Source organism: Schistocerca serialis, chromosome 8 (assembly GCF_023864345.2).
Source record: "Schistocerca serialis cubense isolate TAMUIC-IGC-003099 chromosome 8, iqSchSeri2.2, whole genome shotgun sequence".
Lineage (NCBI taxonomy): Eukaryota > Metazoa > Arthropoda > Insecta > Orthoptera > Acrididae > Schistocerca > Schistocerca serialis.
In genome coordinates, this window is record NC_064645.1 from 273,348,342 (window position 1) to 273,369,469 (window position 21,128).

Sequence of the window (21,128 nt, forward strand, 5' to 3'; positions counted from 1 at the left end):
TATGTCGCTTAGTGTAAGTAAATTAAAAGGACAAACACAATATGCTCGTTGGGTAGTGTTGACAACACTCTGGGCAACAGTCTCTTAGAATGGGAGGGTCTAAAAGTCTACAGAGATAGCGGTCGGACCGAATATCATCTCATTTCTCTCGAGTAGAGAAAACAGCAAGAACGGAAAGTCAGAGAATCCTAAGATCCTTCAGTTCTGCCTGCAGCAATACATCCAAATCTATAAGATGGTTTTAATTAAAATGAAGGCCCTGTGTGGGTTGCAATTATCGTACGGATACGAAACTTGGCAGATATATTAATGCGGAACCGATTTACGCTGAAAAAAAAGTTAGATTTTGGCCGCCGGGTGCAAATTCGGCTCTGTGATTTCGAAAGAGGCGCACAGAAATTTTTCCTTGTGTAATGGTTTAGAAACGGGACACGGGCAGAAAAGATCAAACAAATGATAGAGGCATAATGTTGATTCTATTATTAACCACCGCTTACACAATTTTTTTCAATATGACCACTGGAGACGTTGACAAGATGCTGTGCAGTGCCAGATTTGCACCTGGTGGCCAGAATTGGAACTCACCTTTTTCCAGCGTAAACCGATACCGCATTAACGCATTAGCATATCTACCAAGTTTCGCTGCCATACAATAATAATTACAGCCCACCCTGGACCTGACCTCCGTGAGTAGGTGCGCTCAGTTCTGGATCACGACTAGTGTTTTGTTGACTTGGCTCGGCACGGTCAGGGAGGTATCGGGCAGATCGCGCAGGACGCGGTGGAGCAGACAGTGGCTGCGTCACATACTGGGGCGACGCTGGACACTGGACACTGGACACTGGTCGTGAAACCGATACTCACCTCACCTCAGCGTGCCTCCCCTTCCAGCGACCTAGCGACCTGGTTGCGCAGACCGTGAACTCGACGCAACGCCTGCAACACAAACACACGCACCACTCTCAACACTTTCCCTGTTACTGCACGGCAGCCGTGCTCATCTTGCTACCAACACAATTTTCTTAAGCACTTCATATGTCATTAGTTTTGTAATCATAACTGGAAAAGCAGCGATCTACAAACTATATTCAATAAAAATTAAAAAGCAATCTTTCTGGCATGAACACATTTATTTATTTAAAAATACAGACCATTTTCAGTCCGTTTTACATCATTATCAGGCGATACTTATTTATTTTTATTTTACACATCTAGTTCCGTAGGACCAAATTGAGGAGCAATAAATAGTTCAAATGGCTCTGAGCACTATGGGACTTAACTTCATCAGTCCCCTAGAACTTAGAACTACTTAAACCTAACTAACCTAAGGACATCACACACATCCATCCCCGAGGCAGGACTCGAACCTGCGACCGTAGCGGTCGCGCGGTTCCAGACTGTAGCGCCTAGAACCGTTCGGCCACTCTGGCCGGCTTGAGGAGCAATCTCCAAGGTCATGGAAAGTGTCAGTACATGAAATTATAACATAAAAGTAAAAACAAATAAAATAAAATGTTTATGTGCCCAAAAAAGTTTATGTAAACGCAATCAACAATACAACACAGGAATCAGCTCAATTTTTCAAGGAACTCCTCGACAGAATAGAAGGAGTGACCCACGAGGAAATCTTCAGTTTCGATTTGAAAGCGCATGGATTACTGCTAAGAGTTTTGAATTCTTGTGGTAGCAGTATACTGCACACCTTTCTGTACAAGGGTCAAGGAAGTGCGATCCAAACGCAGATTGGATTTCGCCTAGTATTAACTGAGTGAAATCTGCTTATTCTTGGGAATAAGTTGATATTGTTAATAAGAAACGACAATAAAGAATATATGTATTGAGAGGGCAGTGTAAGAATACCCACACTAGTGAACAGAGCTCGACAAGAGGTTCGCGAACTTATATCACTTATTGCCCGAACTGTCCGTCCGTTTCTGACCCAAAAATGGACTTGCAGTACGGCGGCCGAACTTCCCCGAATGGTCAAGAATGCCACACGATCATTTCATTTTTCCATCCTCGGAGACTGGGAAGAGTTATCCCAAAATATAATACCATACGTCAAAAGCGAATGAAAATAAGCAAAGTAGCCTACTATTCGTGTCGAACTATCACTTACTTCAGATATCGTTCGAATAGCAAAACGGCAGCATTACGTGGGCTTTCCACGACAGTTTACTATCTATCTGTACACATACAAATTTGAACTGTTCAGTTTCACTAATCATATGTCTACTCTGTGAAATTAAAACGTCGGGTTTTGTTGAATTGTGTGTTAGAAACTGAAAAAAGTGAATCTTATTGTGATTTAACGTTAGTTTATTTTCTACAAGCCACGAACTTGTCTCTTGAACTGCACTATTTGAAACAGTGTCAATGTTGCGTGACCGTGCCACATTCAGATCCCACATCATAGCCATTCTCAACACTCAGGATAATGTCTTTTGTTGTCTGTTGTTAAAGTAAGAGGAGAACCTCTGGAAGTTCCCTGCCCTACAATTTTTGCAACGACAGTACCGTTGCATGAATTCCAAGGTCAGAGGTATCACAACAATTGTTGCTTCTAACTGCCGATTCGGTAGTTTACGGACGAGAGTCCCTTACCTCAGACTGATACATTTACCCTTCTCCATCATCGCTGAAAGTTTGTAATATCATCATGGAATCATCTTGTATGTTTGTGAATGCGTGACTAGCGTTTTTTGTGTATGTTGATGAATTAAATTACATCTACATCTCATCAGTCTACGACTTACATTAACCGTGGAGAGTGACATGGCAGCCTGATACTTGTCTGCACCGACTATTGTAGGCCTATTCGTTCATCTGTTCGCGCGAGTTAGTTCACGCTCACGCCTCAGTCGTAAGCAACCGGCCAGTTGACGGCGAGTAATGGTGCGGAAATGTGGAGGAGGGGTGGAGGAATCGAAACAAGACAAAATGGTTCAAATGGCTCTGAGCACTATGGGACTTAACAGCTGTGGTCATCAGTCCCCTAGAACTTAGAACTACTTAAACCTAACTAACCTAAGGACATCACACACATCCATGCCCGAAGCAGGATTCGAACCTGCGACCGTAGCAGTCGCACGGTTCCGGACTGCGCGCCTAGAACCGCGAGACCACCGCGGCCGGCCGAAACAAGACAGCTCGGCACGTGAAACTATTCTCAACAAGTCTAGTCTACGGCAATAATTTTAGTTCTAGGGAGATGTATCACTTCACGATGTATAATTAGCTTCTTTGTGGCATAATTATTACCTAAGGCTGTTGCACTGATGAGAAATTACATTAAAAAGGGAACTTACATTTCTTTTTATTGATGAGGGGAAGAACATGGGCAACTAATTACGAAACACAACACAAGGCTATTCAAAAGGAAGGAACAGATATCAAAAATTTATTGCTTCCAAACTACAAAAGACAGAAACGCAATTCCAACGTTCATGGGAAGGTAAAAGTTCAATTTTTCATGCATTCAATGTGGGCACCAGGTATTACACGACAAATATCAAAACGGTGGCTCATTTCCTGCCACACACGAAGCAGCAGGTCTCTCGTTATCGAATTCACAGCTTTAACAAAGCGATGTCACAGACGTTCGAGAGTATCAGGCACAGGGGAGATAAAAATGCTGTCTTTTAGGGAACCCCACAGATAGAATTCAAAAGACGTGAGGGCTGGTACGTTGGATTGGAAGAGGACAAGTAGAAGCTGGGCTTCTTAGCCGGTGGCCTACCAGGTTTCCAGACCACATCTTGTGACTTTTGTCTGTGGGGTTAAAAGAGCCCGCTTTTATCTCCCCTATGCCTCGCACTCTTGAAAGTCTGTGACATCGCATTTTGAAGCTGTGAATTCAATAACAAGAGACCAGCTGCTTCGTGTGTGGCAGAAAATGAGCCACCGTTTCGATATTTGTCGTGAAACTCTTGTTGCTCCTTCTAATGCATAAAAATTTGAACTTTATCTTTCCAAGAACGTTGGAATTGTGTTTCTTTCTTTTGTAGTTTATAAGTAACAATTGTCTGAAATATGTTCCATCTGTTTGAATGGCCCTGTATTTCTTACGACTGATGCAGGCTTACGATGAATGTCGATTTTGGACGATGTTTAAATCGCCACAACTTCTACTGCGCGACTATTTTATACACTTGCTAAACATAAATGCACTGCATTCAACTAAATACTACTTATTTTGCTTTTCACTAAAGCGTCAATGCCTGGAACCACTTTCTAAGCTCTGCTAATTCCAAGACAAGCTATTAAGTTGAAATCTGTCAGTGGGTTTCAGTGAGCGGATTGTTTTCTCTTCACCGTGGTAAAAAAGTTGCTCGCACAAGTACGTAGCTCCAGACATGTGCATAATCGAAGTTGCAGTCCTGTGAAGTCATTGAAATTAATGGCGAGGTAAATTTTATACGGGTCTGCAAGACTTATTTTATTATGAAATTTATCACGCTGTCATAAGAACAGATGTTTTATGAGAAGAGAGATTTTATAATCATGGTATTGTTAATGGCAGACAGTTGCTAAAAAATCTATGGTGTGAAAGTTTAACTCGCCTTAACAAGCTACATACTTGAGTAATAGTCTCGCATTTTTAAACGGATTGTCTGAAATACAGATCAATTCTACATTAAAAAACATATGGTTCGATACTTATTTACATCGGCACCTAAGTTATCTATATGGTGCACTACGACAGCGCATAGATAACTGGATTTGATGTTAAATGGACGGTGGCAGAATCTCCGTATACGGTCTCTCTCTCTCTCTCTCTCTCTCTCTCTCTCTCTACTCGTTTAGTCGTTCCCGACTCTCCAAAACCCCTTGAACCAAAACAAGCCAATTTCTTCTGTCCTGCGGTTTCTCCCGTAGGCTTTCTAGTTTGGACCACTTCGTGACGCCATCGATCCATCTCATCCTGTGCGTCTTCATCTAGTGCCTTCGATCTTCCCCAGCGTTAGCGTTTTTTCCACTGAAAGATATCTTCTCATGATGCGTCCAAAGTAGGTCGGTTTTTGTGTTAGTATCACATCTACCAGGGAACACTCTGCTTTTGCGTGATCTAATATTACCCTAATCGTTCTCTTTGCAGTCCATGAGACTCTAAGAAGTTTCCTCGCCGGCCGCGGTGGCCGTGCGGTTCTAGGCGCTGCAGTCCGGAACCGCGGGACTGCTACGGTCGCAGGTTCGAATCCTGCTTCGGGCGTGGATGTGCGTGATGTCCTTAGGTTAGTTAGGTTTAAGAAGTTCTAAGCTCTCGGGGACTGATGACCTAAGATGTTAAGTCCCATAGTGCTCAGAGCCATTTGAAGTTTCCTCCAACACCACAATTCAAAGCAGTGTATTCTTCGCCGTTCCGCCTTTTTAATTGTCCAAGTCTCACATCTATATATCACAACTGGAGAGACCATAGCCTTTACAATACGGATCTTTGTTGTTAAAGCCATAGCTCTACTCCTTAAAACCTTTTTAGGGTTTGACATTGCCTTTCTACCACGCAGCGTCTCCTGATTTCACGGCTGCAGTCATCATCAGCAGAGACCTCCATTGTTTCTCCTCCTATATGTCATGAAATTATAGGTGTAGTTGCCACAATTTTTTTTAACATTCAGCTTAAATCACAAATTTAGCATTGGAGGGCAGCGTGGAGGGTAAAAATCGTAGAGGGAGACCAAGAGATGAGTACACTAAGCAGATAAGCAGATTCAGAAGGATGTAGGCTGCAGTAGGTACTGGGAGATGAAGAAGCTTGCACAGGATAGAGTGACATGGAGAGCTGCATCAAACCAGTCTCAGGACTGAAGACCACAACAACAACAAATAAATAACTTAAGTGCAAGTTTTTCACTTTCTTCTTTCACCTTCAGCAAGGAAGTCTTTAACTCTTCTTCACTTTCTGCCAACAGTATAGTATCACCTGCGTATCTGAGGTTGTTTATAGCTACCCTAGTTACTTTAATTCCGGTTTCTTCTTCGTCACGGCTCTGCATACAAATTGAATAAGTAAGGTGACAAGTTGCAGTCCTGTCGTACCACTTTCTGAATCTTGATCTATTTTGTTGTTCATGCACAGTTCCCACCGTGGCTTCTTGGTCAGAGTATAAACTCCGTATGAGATGAATGATGTGATCTGGTATTTCCATAGTTTTGAGTACATCCCATATTTATCGTGTTCAACACAGTCAAAGGCTTTGGCATAACCAGTAAAGCAGATATATACGTCTTTCTGGAATTCTCTTGCATTTTCCATAATCCACCGAATGCTGGCAATTTGATCCCTGGATCCTCTTCCTGTACGAAATCCAGCCCGTAGTTCTCGCTCTAGATACTGGCGAAGTCTATTTTGTAAGATTTTCAGCATGACTTTGCTAGCATGTGAGATAAGTGTTCGGTGATCTGAGAATTCTTTAGAAATTCCCTTGTTTGGGATCGGGATGAAGACTGATCTTTTCCAGTCTTCTGGCCACTGGCCACTGTTGCGTGTCCAATATTTTCTGACATTCTGAATGCAGCAGTTTCGCTACATTCTTTCCAATGACTTTGAACAATTCTTTTGGAATTTCATCATGTCCACTGGTTTTGTTTTTAGTCATATTTTCAAAAGCCCATTTGACTTCTCTCTCCAAAATATCTTGCCATTGTTCTAAAATAACATTAACTTCATCATCATCCGCATTGTCAATACGCAGTTCTTTCTTATATAGATCTCCTACATATTCTGCCCGCCTTTCCTTAACGCCCTCTACTTCTGTTAAATCTTTCCCATTTCTATCTTTCATCATTCCAATTTCCTCCAGGAATTTTCCTTTGATGTGTCTAATTTTCTTGTAAAGATCCCTTGTTTTCCTCATTCTATTTTCTTCGACGTTTTGCATAGGTCGTTTAAAAAGACATTTTTATCTCTTCTAGCTAATTTCTGAAACTCCGTATTTAAACAATGCTGATCTATACCCTTTGATTTTTGCTTTCCTTCGTTCTTCTGCATCTTGCAGTACCTCAGTCGATAGCCATGTGTCCTTCTTTTTATTCTTTTTCTTGAGAATGTCTTTTCCTGTTGCGTCCTTGACAATATTGTCTACTTCTGTCCACAGCTCTTGTGGGCTTTTGTCTTCTAACTGTAATGTATTAAATCTGTTTCGAACGTCTGCTGCGTCAGCGTAGGGTACGGTCTTAAGGTCGTATTTGCAAGATGGAACAGCTTTTGGTACTTTCCTCAGTTTCAGCCGGAATTTTGCAATTAGGAGCTCTTGATCTGATCCGCAATCAGCTCCACGTTTTGTTGTAGTTGACAGAACCATGCTCTTCCGTCTCTGATTTAAAAAAAATGTAATCTATTTGATTACAAGTATATAGGCGTCTTTTGGGCGGGTTGGTACAGTGTGTTAGTAATAGCCGGCCGGAGTGGCCGAGCGGTTGTAGGCGCTACAGTCTGGAACCCCGCGACCGCTACGGTCGCAGGTTCGAATCCTGCCTCGGGCATGGATGTGTGTGATGTCCATAGATTAGTTAGGTTTAAGTGGTTCTAAGTTCTAGGGGACTGATGATCTCAGAAGTTAAGTCCCATAGTGCTCAGAGCCATTTGAACCATTTTTTTTGTTAGTAATAAACAACGAATTGTTTTAGCAGAATTCGAGGAGCCTCTGTCCTGCTTCATTTGTTCTACCAAGAACAAATTTTCGCGTTACATCCTCTAAAATTTGATTTCCCACTTTTGCGTTCCAATCTCCAACTCTAAAGACGACATCCTTTTTTGGTGTCGACAGCAGTAATTCTTGTAAATATTCATGGAACCGATCAATAACTTCCTTTTCAGCATCGGTGGTTGGCGCATGAACTTGAATGACTGTAATATTAAGGGGCAGACCTTGAAATCTGATAGACGTCATTCTGTCATTTTGACAGTTGCATTCCATTACAGCTTGTACTACTCTGTCACTAACCATGAGGGGCAGTACGTCTGCTGGTCTCTTGTCCAGAACAGTATACCATATGGCCACCCGAAGTAAATTTTCCCATGCTAGTCCACTTCATTTCACATATTTCCAATATGTCGATGTTAATCCTCTCCATTTCCTTTTTCACTACATCTAATTTTCCTTGACACACGGTCTACATAACTGTAAAATGAGTATTGTCTCTTAGTAGCTACTAAAAAGAAAAAATTATGAACGCACCTTCCAATTAGAATTAAACTGACAGTCATAGCACTGCGATCGGTTCCAGTGGTACATAGCGTGAAGAATAATAGATCTTCTTTTTACGAGAGCTGCCATCGAGATTCTCCAGATGCTGAGTTTATGCGGATGCTCATAAAGACCATTATTCTCGGACTTTAAAGAACTCTCTGCGATTCATAGCACAATTTTCCTTTATTACGGCTTTGAAATATTTGTAAAAAATATTTTAAATTAAATAAGGAACCTAATTTCTTTGAGAAAGACATTTTCTGAGAGTAATTCCATTTCAGGTAAGTTAAAAGTTAATACTCATAACAAGGCTTAGCAATGCAATTAATAATAATCCATTTTTAATAGCGGATAAAGTCGTTAGGCACAGTGCACTGATGTCCTGCAAATTATAGTGTGCTGCAATTGGAATGTCTGACCTTCGCTTTCCTGTTTATAACCCGGCCATACACTGAGGTGACAAGTGTCAATGATCGGTTCAATTGGACCAGAGGACCCAGCCCAATCCACAAAAACACAGCCCACACCAATATGGAGCCACCCGCAGGTTGCACAGTGCTTTGTTGACAATTTGGGTCCATGACTTCGTGGGGGGGGGGGGGGGGAGACCGATGACCGTTGCTGTCTGGTCCCTTACACCCACAAACCAACCAACCAACTTCGTGGGGGTCTGCACCACACGAATCCTATCATCAGCTCTTACCAACTATAATCGGAATTCACCTAGCCAGGCTAAGGTTTTCCACTCCTCTGTGGTCCGTCGGATACGGTCACGAGCCCAGGAGTGGCGCTGCAGGCGATATGGCGCGCTGTCAGCAAAGGCACTCGCGTCGATCATCTGCTGTCACAGCCCATTAACCCCAAATTTCGCCACACTGTCCCAACGGATATGTTCGTCGTATGTCCCACATTGAGTTCCGCGGTTATATCACGCAGTGTTGCTTGTCTGTTAGCACTGACAACTCTACATAAACGCCGGTGCTCTCGGTCGTTAAGTGAAGGTCGTCGGCCACTGTGTTGTCCGTGGTGAGAGGTAATGCCTGAAATTTGGTATTCTCGACACACTCTTGACACAGTGGATCTCGGAGTATAGAATTTCGCTAACGATTTTCGAAATGGAATGTCCCACACTTAAGCTACAACTACCATTCCGCGTTCAAAGTCTGTTAATTCCCGTCTGCGGCCACAATCCGCATACAGGGTGCGGCAGCGTTCATAGTAGGATATTAAAAACGCACCATCAGGCAGTAACTGTAATTTATTTATTACCTCTTATGTCAGTTAATAGTTAAAGGTACACCATTTATTAATGTGTAAGTCAAATGGTTCAAATGGCTCTGAGCACTATGGGACAACATCTATGGTCATCAGTCCCCTAGAACTTAGAACTACTTAAACCTAACTAACCTAAGGACATCACACAACACCCAGTCATCACGAGGCAGAGAAAATCCCTAACTCCGCCGGGAATCGAACCCGGGAACCCGGGCGTGGGAAGCGAGAACGCTACCGCACGACCACGAGCTGCGGACAATGTGTAAGTCATTGTCCATTGCGTGGATTACTTTTTGAATATGCCTCCTGTCAAATAAAGCCCCCTCTGCACAACACATTCATCTAGGCGGCGAACACATTCATCTAGGCGGCGTTGGAAGCTTCCTATAACTCGTCATAACGTATTCCCTGGGACATTGCCGACACCAGTTCTGATGCGAGCCTTCAACTCAAGAATGGTGACACAACGTGTTCGGATCACTTCTTGCTTCAGGTAGCCCCAAAGGAAAAAGTTTGCTCATGAAAGGTCAGGTGAGGGAGGCGGCCAGGAAATGTCACCAAAACGGGAAATTACTCTACCGCGAAATGTCTGTCGCAAGAAATCCATGCAAATTCTGGCTGTATGCGAAGTCACTCCGTCTTGTTGAAACCATAATTGTTCCACGTCCACATCGACCACACCTAATTGGGGAAGAACGAAGTCTTGCAGCATCTTTAGGTGGCGTTCACTGGTGACAGTTACAGCCACACCACCGTCATCCTCAAAGAAGTAAGGGCCAATAATCCCAAAGGAAGCAACTACACACCACACTGTGACACGAGAACTGTGCAAGGGCTTGATTTGCGTTTACATCACTCCAATAACGCATATGTTTATTCACTGAACTACATAACTTGAGATGAGCTTCATCTGACATCAGGATGGTGTGCAATATTTGTGGATTTTGGCGAAGGAGATCACGCATGGTTAAGCAGAATGTTTCGCGTGAAACCCAATCGCGAGGCCTAATTTCCTGAACAATCTGCAGCTTATATGGGTGTAAATGGAGACCTTCGTGCAATATTCTCCTGAATGAGCGATCGGATATTGCGCAGTTTGCGCATGACGACGGGCAGATCTTTTGGGCTCCGCAATAATGCAGCACGAACAGATTTCCACGGCTTCTACTGTCGCACAGTTCTTTCACTTCTTCCCGGTTTGCTATTGCAAACAGAACCTGTTGTTCGAAATGCACGTACCCACCTCACAATGCTCCGTTCATATGGAACTTTCCCATGACGTCTCAAGTTGAAATGTGAACCGTCCCCTTAGAAAAATTAATGAATTACTGTGCTGGTAAACCCCTTACGTTATTTGATTTTCAAACAGCTAAGCAAAACTCAACGTACTGAGACATTTCTCTCTTTACTTATTCTGATCATCACTAAACTGACACACAATATTTTTAGCGCAACGCAATCTGACTCAATAATCCCTACAAAAGAATGGCCCTGACTAACAATAACCTATACCTTTCATGAATCACTTACCTCACAAAAATCTTCGTTACTCAAACTACTGCAGTACAGCGTGCGCCAATACTGCCAGCTGAATAAAAGATTCTAACTACTGAAGGCACTAACTACTGATAGGCATAGTTAGCAAATGAAAGATTTTGATATCAGTTCATGATATCAAGCATTACAAATTTACTCTCTCTGATGGGCACACGTTCAGATCATCCGCTCTCAAACTTTGGTTCAAATGGCTCTGAGCACTATGGGACTTAACATCTGAGGTCATCAGTCCCCTAGAACTTAGAACTACTTAAACCTAACTAACCTAAGGACATCACACACATCTATGCCCAACGCAGGATTCGAACCTGCGACCGTAGCGACCTGCGGACTGAAGCGCCTAGAACCGCTCGGCCACACCGGCCGGCTGCTCTCAAAACTCCGCCATCTCACTCCCCACATCCACCACCGCTGGCTCACGCGCTGTTAACAGCCAACAGCCCAACACTACAATAGCGAATATTCCAATAACGCCAACCAGCCACAGACTGCACACAGCACAGCTTTTCATACAGAGCGCTACGTGACGTTACCAACATAAAAACCTAAACAGCCTACTTACAAATGTTGCCGAAATAGACTCTGGGTACCAATAACAGAGTCGTTATTCTTGAAATAACTCCAACAGCAAAGACACGATGCTGTGCACTCCACCGCTCCATGTCACTGTTACACTCGAAATGGCAGCTAATTAGTACACGAATGCGGCACGAGCTGGCGCGCATTCCTGCAGTGCGTCATTGTACTACGCAAATCAAATTACGCTATCAACGCTGCCGCACCCTTTAAGTCACCTGGGTACAAATGACAGCTTCGCCAATGCACTCCCCTTTTGTACCTTGCATAGGCGATACCACCGTCATCTGTGTTCACGCCGGCCGAAGTGGCCGTGCGGTTAAAGGCGCTGCAGCCTGGAACCGCAAGACCGCTACGGTCGCAGGTTCGAATCCTGCCTCGGGCATGGATGTTTGTGATGTCCTTAGGTTAGTTAGGTTTAACTAGTTCTAAGTTCTAGGGGACTAATGACCTCAGCAGTTGAGTCCCATAGTGCTCAGAGCCATTTGAGCCATCTGTGTTCACGCATATCGCTATCCCCCGACTTTTTGTCGCCTTGTTGCTTTTCATACATTTAAAGAGAGCCCTTCTTCACTTTAAGCAATGCGCCGTTAATCGTATGTGCTTGCATCTAAGGCTACCGCGAACTTAACGCACGGTCTTTCCTTTGAAGTTGCACTTACCTTGCGCTACATAACGACGCCCGAACACGCTATTTTACCGCGATTTCTCGCTGCCCAAGCAGCGAGCGAGAGGGGCACTCGTGTTCGCCTAGTCGCCTCCTGAACAGGCCTGGACTATAGTGCTCTAAAAGCGAGCGGTGTGCTCTTTTGTTCGGTAAGCTCACTTACAAGGGGACCCTCCATACTGTAATTCACGGATTTTGATGCGCTTCAAATATAGGGTGGCGCACGAAATGTGTTACCAACTGTTTCTTTCACAATTTACGACGCACATTAGATATCCCGCTGGGATCTCCACAGCAGTACCAGAAGAGCTTGGAAAAACAAATGAGTTACGAAATGACGTGTTATTCACGATACTGCCGCTAGGACACTAGTAAGCAGCAATGGCTGACAATGGAAGACTGACGACATAGCAACGATCGGCAATTGTGTTACTTTTTCAGGAAACGAAAAGCCATGTTGTGACTCAGAGGCGATTTCGACAACTGTTTAACACACGATGGGTCCCTTGCAAGAAGACCATCCACAGGTTGTACGATAAATTTGTACAGGAACGAACAGTATTGGAAGCGAAGCGACCCCGGCCTAAGCCTGTTTGTTCGTCGGAGAATACTGAAGTGGAACGAGTTGCTGTACAGAGAAGCCCCGGGAAATCGTGTAGAAAGGCAGCAGTGCAACAGGGAAGGGCTCCGTTCAACGCATACTTAAAAGTGACCTCCATATGTACCCATACAAGATGACCTGTGCACAGAAGCTCACTGAAGAACACAAGCAGCAGAGACTACTGTTTGCTCAGTGGGCGGAGGATAGGGAAGAAACACTCAACAACGTTTCGTTTCCAGACGAGGCGCATTTTCATTTAGACGGTGTGGTTAACAAACAAAATGTACGCTTTTGGACCACTGAAAACTCACAAGTCCTTCATGAACGACAACATTATGCTTCGAGGATTACAGCGTGGGTAGCAATTTCCAGTCACGGACTTACTGGACCCTTTTTCTTTGAAGAAACTGTGAACAGCGAGCGTTATTTGAGCATGCTTCGCAATAGCTTAATTCCACAGCTTCTTGCTACTGTCTTGCCCTTCAACACGCAGTGGTTCATCCAAGATGGAGCAAGGCCACATACTGCAAACACTGTGTTGGAGGCTTTACACGAGCATTTCGACATGCGGATCATTTCACTCAGGGTTCCAGGTCGCTTCAATGACGGACAAAATTTGCCCCCCAATAGTCCAGACCTCAATCCATGTGACTTTTTTCTTTGGGGGTACCTGAAGGAAAATATTTTCCCGAAACGTCCACGTGATATAATGGATCTTAGAAGACTTATTCTTCAAGCTTGCAGTGAAATTACGGTAGACATGTGCCGTAGGGTAATCACTAACTTCAGTGTTCGTTTGAAGGAAGTTAGGAAACGAAATGGTGGACATATCGAGCATGTGCTGAGTTAGGACAAATCTCCATGGACGGCTATTCATTGTAGTATATGTTACTTTCAGATTGTATTGACAATAAAGTTTATATTCAAAAACGAAATGGTAACACATTTCGTGCGCCACCCTGTATGTTGTAGAGGCACTTACCCTGAGTACATGGCTATCCGGTTTTTTAGCGACGGGAGTTGGTTTTTGAGAAAATCGATTTTAAGTTCATTGCGCGTCTTGTATACATGTAACATTAGTGGTATTTCGGGTATATCAGCGTAGCGCAGCGGTACAGGATCATGGCTACCGTGCTGGAGGTACCGCGTTCGAATGCTGCTCGTCTAATTTTTTTTTTTTAAATCGACCGAATTTTTCAATTTTATTTTAAAAGAATATCGACAAACAGTGTAAGGTGTGCGAAATTGTAAACATGTATTCAGTTATTAATTTTTTTCAAACCACGCACATTCCGTTTGTGGTTCGCATCATATTCTCCCAATTCATCTTCATTGAAATCATCACCAATAATGTCTGTCTTTCGGCCAAGAGATCCTGTATTGCGATACGGATCTCATCGCCAATTGCAACGGAATAGGCAGATATCACGCTAGGCAGTGTATTCGTTACGAGATTCAAATCGCGGAGTAGATTTTCGGCGTATTTAATGGCATTTGTGATTTCTCCTTTTGATTATTCGTTCAACTCCTCTACTTATGGTTCTTCTTCTGGCTGCACTACTGCAGAAACACTTGGTTCTTCCATTTCACAGAATTTTTCTAACACACGGCGCTAGAGACGCTTTGCGAGCAACTGACGCTGTAGTTACATGCGAAAGCAAAGGAATGCAACTCGCATCCTCATTGGCCTAGGAGCTGGGGTTCCCATTACGGTTAATGGTATTCACGGGAGAGGTGGCGATAATGGGCGGAGATCGATTTCACGTAATACAAGAAGCGACCGTTGTACGAACATTTGGAACTCCAACTGCGAACCACACAAGCAATGAATATTTGAAAAATTAATAACTGAATACAACTTTATAATTTCGCACAGCTTACGCTGTTTGTTGATATTCTTTGAAATAAAATTGAAAAATTCGGTCTATTTTGAAAAAAAGAGGTACACGAGCAGGATTCGAACACGGTACCTCTACCGCGGTAGCCATGAACCTTTACCGCTGCGCTACGCTGACCTACTCGAAATTTCTCTGATGTCATGGATATACAAACCGCACAATGAACTTCAAAATCGATTTTCTCAAAAACCAAGGCCCGTCGCTAAAAAACCGGATATAGAGGTACTCAGGGTAAGTGCCTGTACAACATACCGGGTGATCAAAAAGTCAGTATAAATTTGAAAACTTAATAAACCACGGAATAATGTAGATAGAGAGGTAAAAATTGACACACATGCTTGGAATGACATGGGGTTTTATTAGAACCAAAACAAAGTTCACAAAATGTCCGACAGATGGCGCTGGACAGCAAAACGTCAGTGACTGCGCATGACAATCGTGTATAAATGGAACTGTAATGAGAGAGAGAATGAGATGCGCCAGCAGTCTTAGCATGTTGACGTTACCTGAAAAGGCGCTTTTAGTGTAGCTGTATTATCAGAATGGGGAATGTGCTAGTTCAGCGTTACGATCCTATCGCCATAGGAAGGGGATTCAAACGGGTCCGTTGACAAATGCAGTTGTGGCGATAATGATTTCGAAGTTCGAAGCCACGGGTTGTTTAGACGATAGACCCCGTAGTGGCCGACCGAGCACAAGGCGTAATGCTGCTGAGACAGTTCAGGAAGAAATGGAGACTGTAGCGGGTTCGTCTATGCACGGGGAAGTCAACGGTCGTGCAGTCGCACGTCGCACCGGCATTCCATACACTACTGTTTGGTTGGCACTGAGGCGTACCCTCCGATGCTATCCGTACAAAATCCATCGGCATCATGAACTGTTACCTGGCGATTTAGTGAAGCGGAGGGCATTTGCGGTGTGGGCGTTTCAAAATATGGCGGAAGATGACGATTGGTTGATAACGTGTTGTGGACCGACGAAGCTCACTTCACGCCTCGAGGGTCTGTCAACGCCCACAACTGCAGAATTTGGGCTACCGAAAATCCTAGAACCGTCGTGAAAACTCCATTGCACGACGAGAAAGTCACGGTATGGGTTGGATTACCACATCTATCGTTATCGGGCCTTTTTTCTTCGAGGAAACACGTGATTCTGGTTTTGTAACTGCTACCGTAACGGGTGAGAGGTACGCCGATATGTTACAGAATCGCATCATCCCCAGCCTGGCTGATAAACACCTGCTGGAACGTACGATGTTTATGCAGGATGGCGCTCCACCCCATATTGCTAGACGCGTGAAAGATCTCTTGCGCGCGCCGTTTGGTGATGATCGTGTGCTAAGCCGCCACTTTCGTCATGCTTGGCTTCCCAGGTCCCCAGTCCGTGCGATTATTGGCTTTGGGGTTACCTGAAGTCGCAAGTGTATCGTGATCGACCGACATCTCTAGGGATGCTGAAAGACAACATCCGATGCCAATGCCTCACCATAACTCCAGACATGCTTTACAGTGCTGTTCACAACATTATTCCTCGACTACAGCTATGGTTGAGGAATGATGGTGGACATATTGAGAATTTCCTGTAAAGAACATCATCTTTGCTTTGTCTTACTTTGTCATGCTAATTATTGCTATTCTGATCAGATGTCGAACATTTTTTGAACTTTTGTATTTTTTTTTTTTTTTTTTTTTTGTTCTAATAAAATCCCATGTGATTCCAAGCATGTGTGTCAATTTGTACCTCTCTATCTACATTATTCCGTAATTTATTCAGTTTTGAAATTTATACTCACTTTTTGATCAACCGGTATTTGAAGCGCATCAAAATCTGTGATTTACACTATGGAGCGTCCCCTTGTTAGATGGAACTTGTCGCGTCACCGCCAGACACCACACTTGCTAGGTGGTAGCCTTTAAATCGGCCACGGTCCGTTAGTATACGCCGGACCCGCGTGTCGCCACTATCAGTGATTGCAGACTGAGCGCCGCCACACGACAGGTCTAGCCTAGAGAGACTCCCTAGCACTCGCCCCAGTTGTACAGCCGACTTTGCTAGCGATGGTTCACTGCCTACATACGTCCTCATTTCCAGAGGCGACAGTTTAGCATAGCCTTTACCTACGTCATTTGCTACGACCTAGCAAGGCACCATATTCAGTTACTATGTCTTCTGAACAGATAATATTGTGACTCATGTACCGTCAAGAGCGATGTTCATCATTAATGGATTAAAGTTAAGTATCAAACTAATTACGTCCGCTTTCTGAATTCTAATTCCTTGTCATGTTCCAGACCTCACGTCAGTATAGTTCTTCCCTCCTCACGCCAGCCTGCGTGAGCAAAAACGCGTGCATTTCGGCCTCCATTCGTAACACGGTGTTGGCTCTTCAGCCAACACAACAGAACTCAGTCCGAAGTATATTAGTTTCGTTTTCACTTCAGTCCCTTCAGGAGGAGCCTGTTGATTTCATGAGAATTTACGGCGGACTGCCGTCATTGCAGCTGGTGGAAATTTTGTCGAAGCAATCCCTAAACGCCATCACAGTTGCGCGCTCCCCTCGTTGGCCGTCGCAACAGTACTGGCTGCGTGGTGCGGTGCGGTGCGGTGCGGTCGGCTGCCCCCAGAGCAATTACCGCGCCGTTACACGCTGCTCCCACGGCCGGCCGCCTTCTAGATGAGCGAAGATATGCAGACACGCGCTCTGTCGCAAGGAAGTGCCCGCGCTGCCTTTGAAGCGTGCAACGCACATTCTAATATGGGAACACAGCGGCGGCCGGCCGGACTGTGTTTCGCAAATTTCGGTCACTGAATTCCGCCGCGCATAATCTGCTCTGGGAAAGAACGGGCCGTGCTTCTGCGGTCCGCGTCCTGTTGGGCAACGGTCTGGGAAGGGTCGAACGACGTCTTTGTTGACGCTCTAAGTTTTCCTTTCACGCTGAGAAATATCTCAAACTGGTTCCGTCAGTGAAACAAGAAGTTGCCGCGTCCTCAAAGTCCCACAGAGTAACAATGAAATGACCACGGTAGTGAGACATCAAAGTTACGGAAGATTCGATTTACGAGAGTAGTTTGAAAAGTTCTTGGAATGAAATCAAAGAAACGACTTTCCTCAGTGAAAATCTCAAATGGCTCTGAGCACTATGGGACTGACCATCTGAGGTCATCAGTCCCATAGAACTTAGAACTACTTAAAAATAACTAACCTAAGGACATCACACACATTCATGCCCGAGGCAAGATTCGAACCTGCGAACGTAGCAGGCGCGCGCTTTCGGACTGAAACGACTAGGACCGCTCGGCCACAGCGGCTGGCTTTTCCTCAGTGAAACTTTTTTATTTTCCAACTAGCTGACAAAGCAAACATTGTCCGGGTATTGATTTTGCCACTTTTCTATTAGAAATGAAAACAAAAAATGAACTCTGTTTGCAGCGCAATATCGAAGAAATTTCATTTCCATGTATTCGTGACAACAGACTACGAAACAGCCGGGCAAAGCAATATGTACACTACTGGCCATTAAAATTGCTACACCAAGAAGAAATGCAGATGATAAACGGGTATTCATTAGACAAATATATTGTGCTCGAACTGACATGTGACTACATTCTCACGCAATTTGGGTGCACACATCCTGAGAAATCAGTACCCAGAACAACCACCTCTGGCCGTAATAACGCCCTTGATACACCTGGGCATTGAGTGAAACAGTGCTTGGATGGCGTGTACAGCTACAGCTGCCGCCGGTGGTTGTGGCCGGGCGGTTCTAGGCGCTTCATTCTGGAATTGCTACACCAAGAAGAAATGCAGATGATAAACGGGTATTCATTGGACAAATATATTATACTAGAACTCACATGTGATTACATTTTCACGCAATTTGGGTGCATATATCCTGAGAAATCAGTACCCACAACAACCACCTCGGGCCGTAATAACGGCTTTGATACGCCTGGGCATTGAGCAAAAAACAGAGCTTGGATGGCGTGTACAGGTACAGCTACCCATGCAGCTTCAACACGATACCACAGTTCATCAATAGTAGTGACTGGCGTATCGTGACGAGCCAGTTTCTCGGCCACCATTGACCAGACGTTTTCAATTGGTGAGAGATCTGGAGAATGTGCTGGCCAGAGCAGCAGTCGAACATTTTCTGTACCCAGTAAGGCCCGTACAGGAACTGCAACATGCGGTTGTGCATTATCCTGGTGAAATGTAGGGTATCGCAGGGATCGAATGAAGGGTAGAGCCACGGGTCATAACATATCTGAAATGTAACGTCCAAAGCGCCGTCAATGCGAACAAGAGGTGAAAGAGACGTGTAACCAATGGCACCCCATACCATAACGCTTGGTGATACGACAGTGTGGCGATGACGAATACACGCTTCCAATGTGCGTTCACCGCGATGTCGCCAAACACGGATGCGACTATCACCATGCTGTAAACAGAACCTGGATTCATCCGAAAAAATGACGTTTTGCCATTCGTGCACCCAGGTTCGTCGTTGAATACACCATCGCAGGCGGTCCTGTCGGTGACGCAGCGTCAAGGGTAGCCGCAGCCATGGTCTCCGAGCTGAGAGTCCATGCTGCTGCAAACGTTGTCGAACTGTTCGTGCAGATGGTTGTTGTCTTGCAAACGTCTCCATCTGTTGACTCAGGGATCGAGACGTGGCTGCACGATCCGTTACAGCCATGCGGATAAGATGCCTGTCATCTCGAGTGCTAGTGATACGAGGCCGTTGGGTTCCAGCAAGGCGTTCCGTATTACTCTCCTGAACCCACCGATCCCATATTCTCCTAACAGTTACTGGATCTCGATCAACGCGAGCCGCAATGTCACGATACGATAAACCGCAATCGCGATAGGCTCCAATCCGACCTTTATCACAGTCGGAAACGTGATGGTACGCATTTCTCCTCCTTACACGAGGCATCACAACAACGATTCACCAGGCAACGCTGGTCAACTGCTGTTTGTGTATGAGAGATCGGTTGGAAACTTTCCTCATGTCAGCAAGTTGTAGGTGTCGCCACCGGCGCCAGCCGTATGTGAATGCTCTGAAAAGCTAATCATTTGCAAATCACAGCATCCTCTTCCTTTCGGTTAAATTTCGCGTCTGTAGTACGTCATCTTCGTGGTGTAGGAATTTTAATGGCCAGTAGTGTAGTTGTCGTTCCTCCAAAACGTGATAAGTATACACTGCTGGAAAAAAATTCATACGCCCGGAAAGACGACGTCGATTTCGATCCGATGACGGCATATGCCACCAGGAGGATGGTAGATGTAGTGATAATGGTTTCAACTTCGTCCAACGGCGTAGTGCCATAGCTACCACAGCGCCACCTGTGTCTACCCTTTAATAGAGAACGCTATTGTATTAGTTGCTCTTTGTACCGAATGTGGCAGAAATATTTGACTGTTTTTAATTAATAACTCAGACACATGTTGAAATACATCAAAAATGTGTATATATGACGTTTTGCCATTCGTGCACCCAGGTTCGTCGTTGAGTACACCATCGCAGGCTCTCCTGTATGCGATGCAGCGTTAAGGGCAACCGCAGCCACGGTCTCCGAGCTGATAGTCCATGTTGCTGCAAACGTCGTCGAACTGTTCGTGCAGATGGTTGTTGTCTTGCAAACGTCCCCATCTTTTGACTCAGGGATCGAGACGTGGCTGCACGATCCGTTACAGCCATGCGGATAAGATGCCTGTCATCTCGAGTGCTAGTGATACGAGGCCGTTGGGTTCCAGCAGGGCGTTCCGTATTACTCTCCTGAACCCACCGATCCCATATTCTCCTAACAGTTATTGGATCTCGACCAACGCGAGCCGCAATGTCACGATACGATAAACCGCAATCGCGATAGGCTACAACCCGACCTTTATCGAAGTCGGAAACGTGGTGATACGCATTTCTCCTCCTTACACGAGGCATCACAATATTGTTTCACCAGGCAACGCCGGTCAACTGCTGTTTGTGTATGAGAAATCGGTCGGAAACTTTTCCCATGTCAGCACGTTGTAGGTGTCACCATCGGCGCCAACCTTGTGTGAATGCTCTGAAAAGCTAATCATTTGCATATCACAGCATCTCCTTCCTGTCGATTAAATTTCGCGTCAGTAGCACGTCATCTTCGTGGTGTAGCAATTTTAATGGCCAGTAGTGTGGATATAGATTCCTGCATTAGACAAAAAAAAATTAATTAATAAACTGCAGAACAAATACGCAGCATTATAGTAACTAAGTTAATACGGAAGAGAGTCGTACATATCACAACATTCAAAATAACTTTGGTGCATAGAGAGAACTTCTGCAATACCGTCTGCCGTAGCTGAGTTGGCTGATGCACGCATG

General features: G+C 44.6%; 1 protein-coding gene across 2 annotated transcripts in view; it reads right to left on the minus strand.

The window, feature by feature from the left end:
- LOC126416382 (uncharacterized) overlaps positions 1-21,128 on the minus strand; it is an 822,286-nt gene that overhangs the window by 497,011 nt on the left and 304,147 nt on the right. For both annotated transcript variants that reach the window (XM_050084062.1, XM_050084061.1), the window contains exon 3: positions 865-936. The gene's annotated coding sequence lies outside the window, so the exon portion shown is untranslated. The remainder of the gene's footprint in view (positions 1-864; positions 937-21,128) is intronic.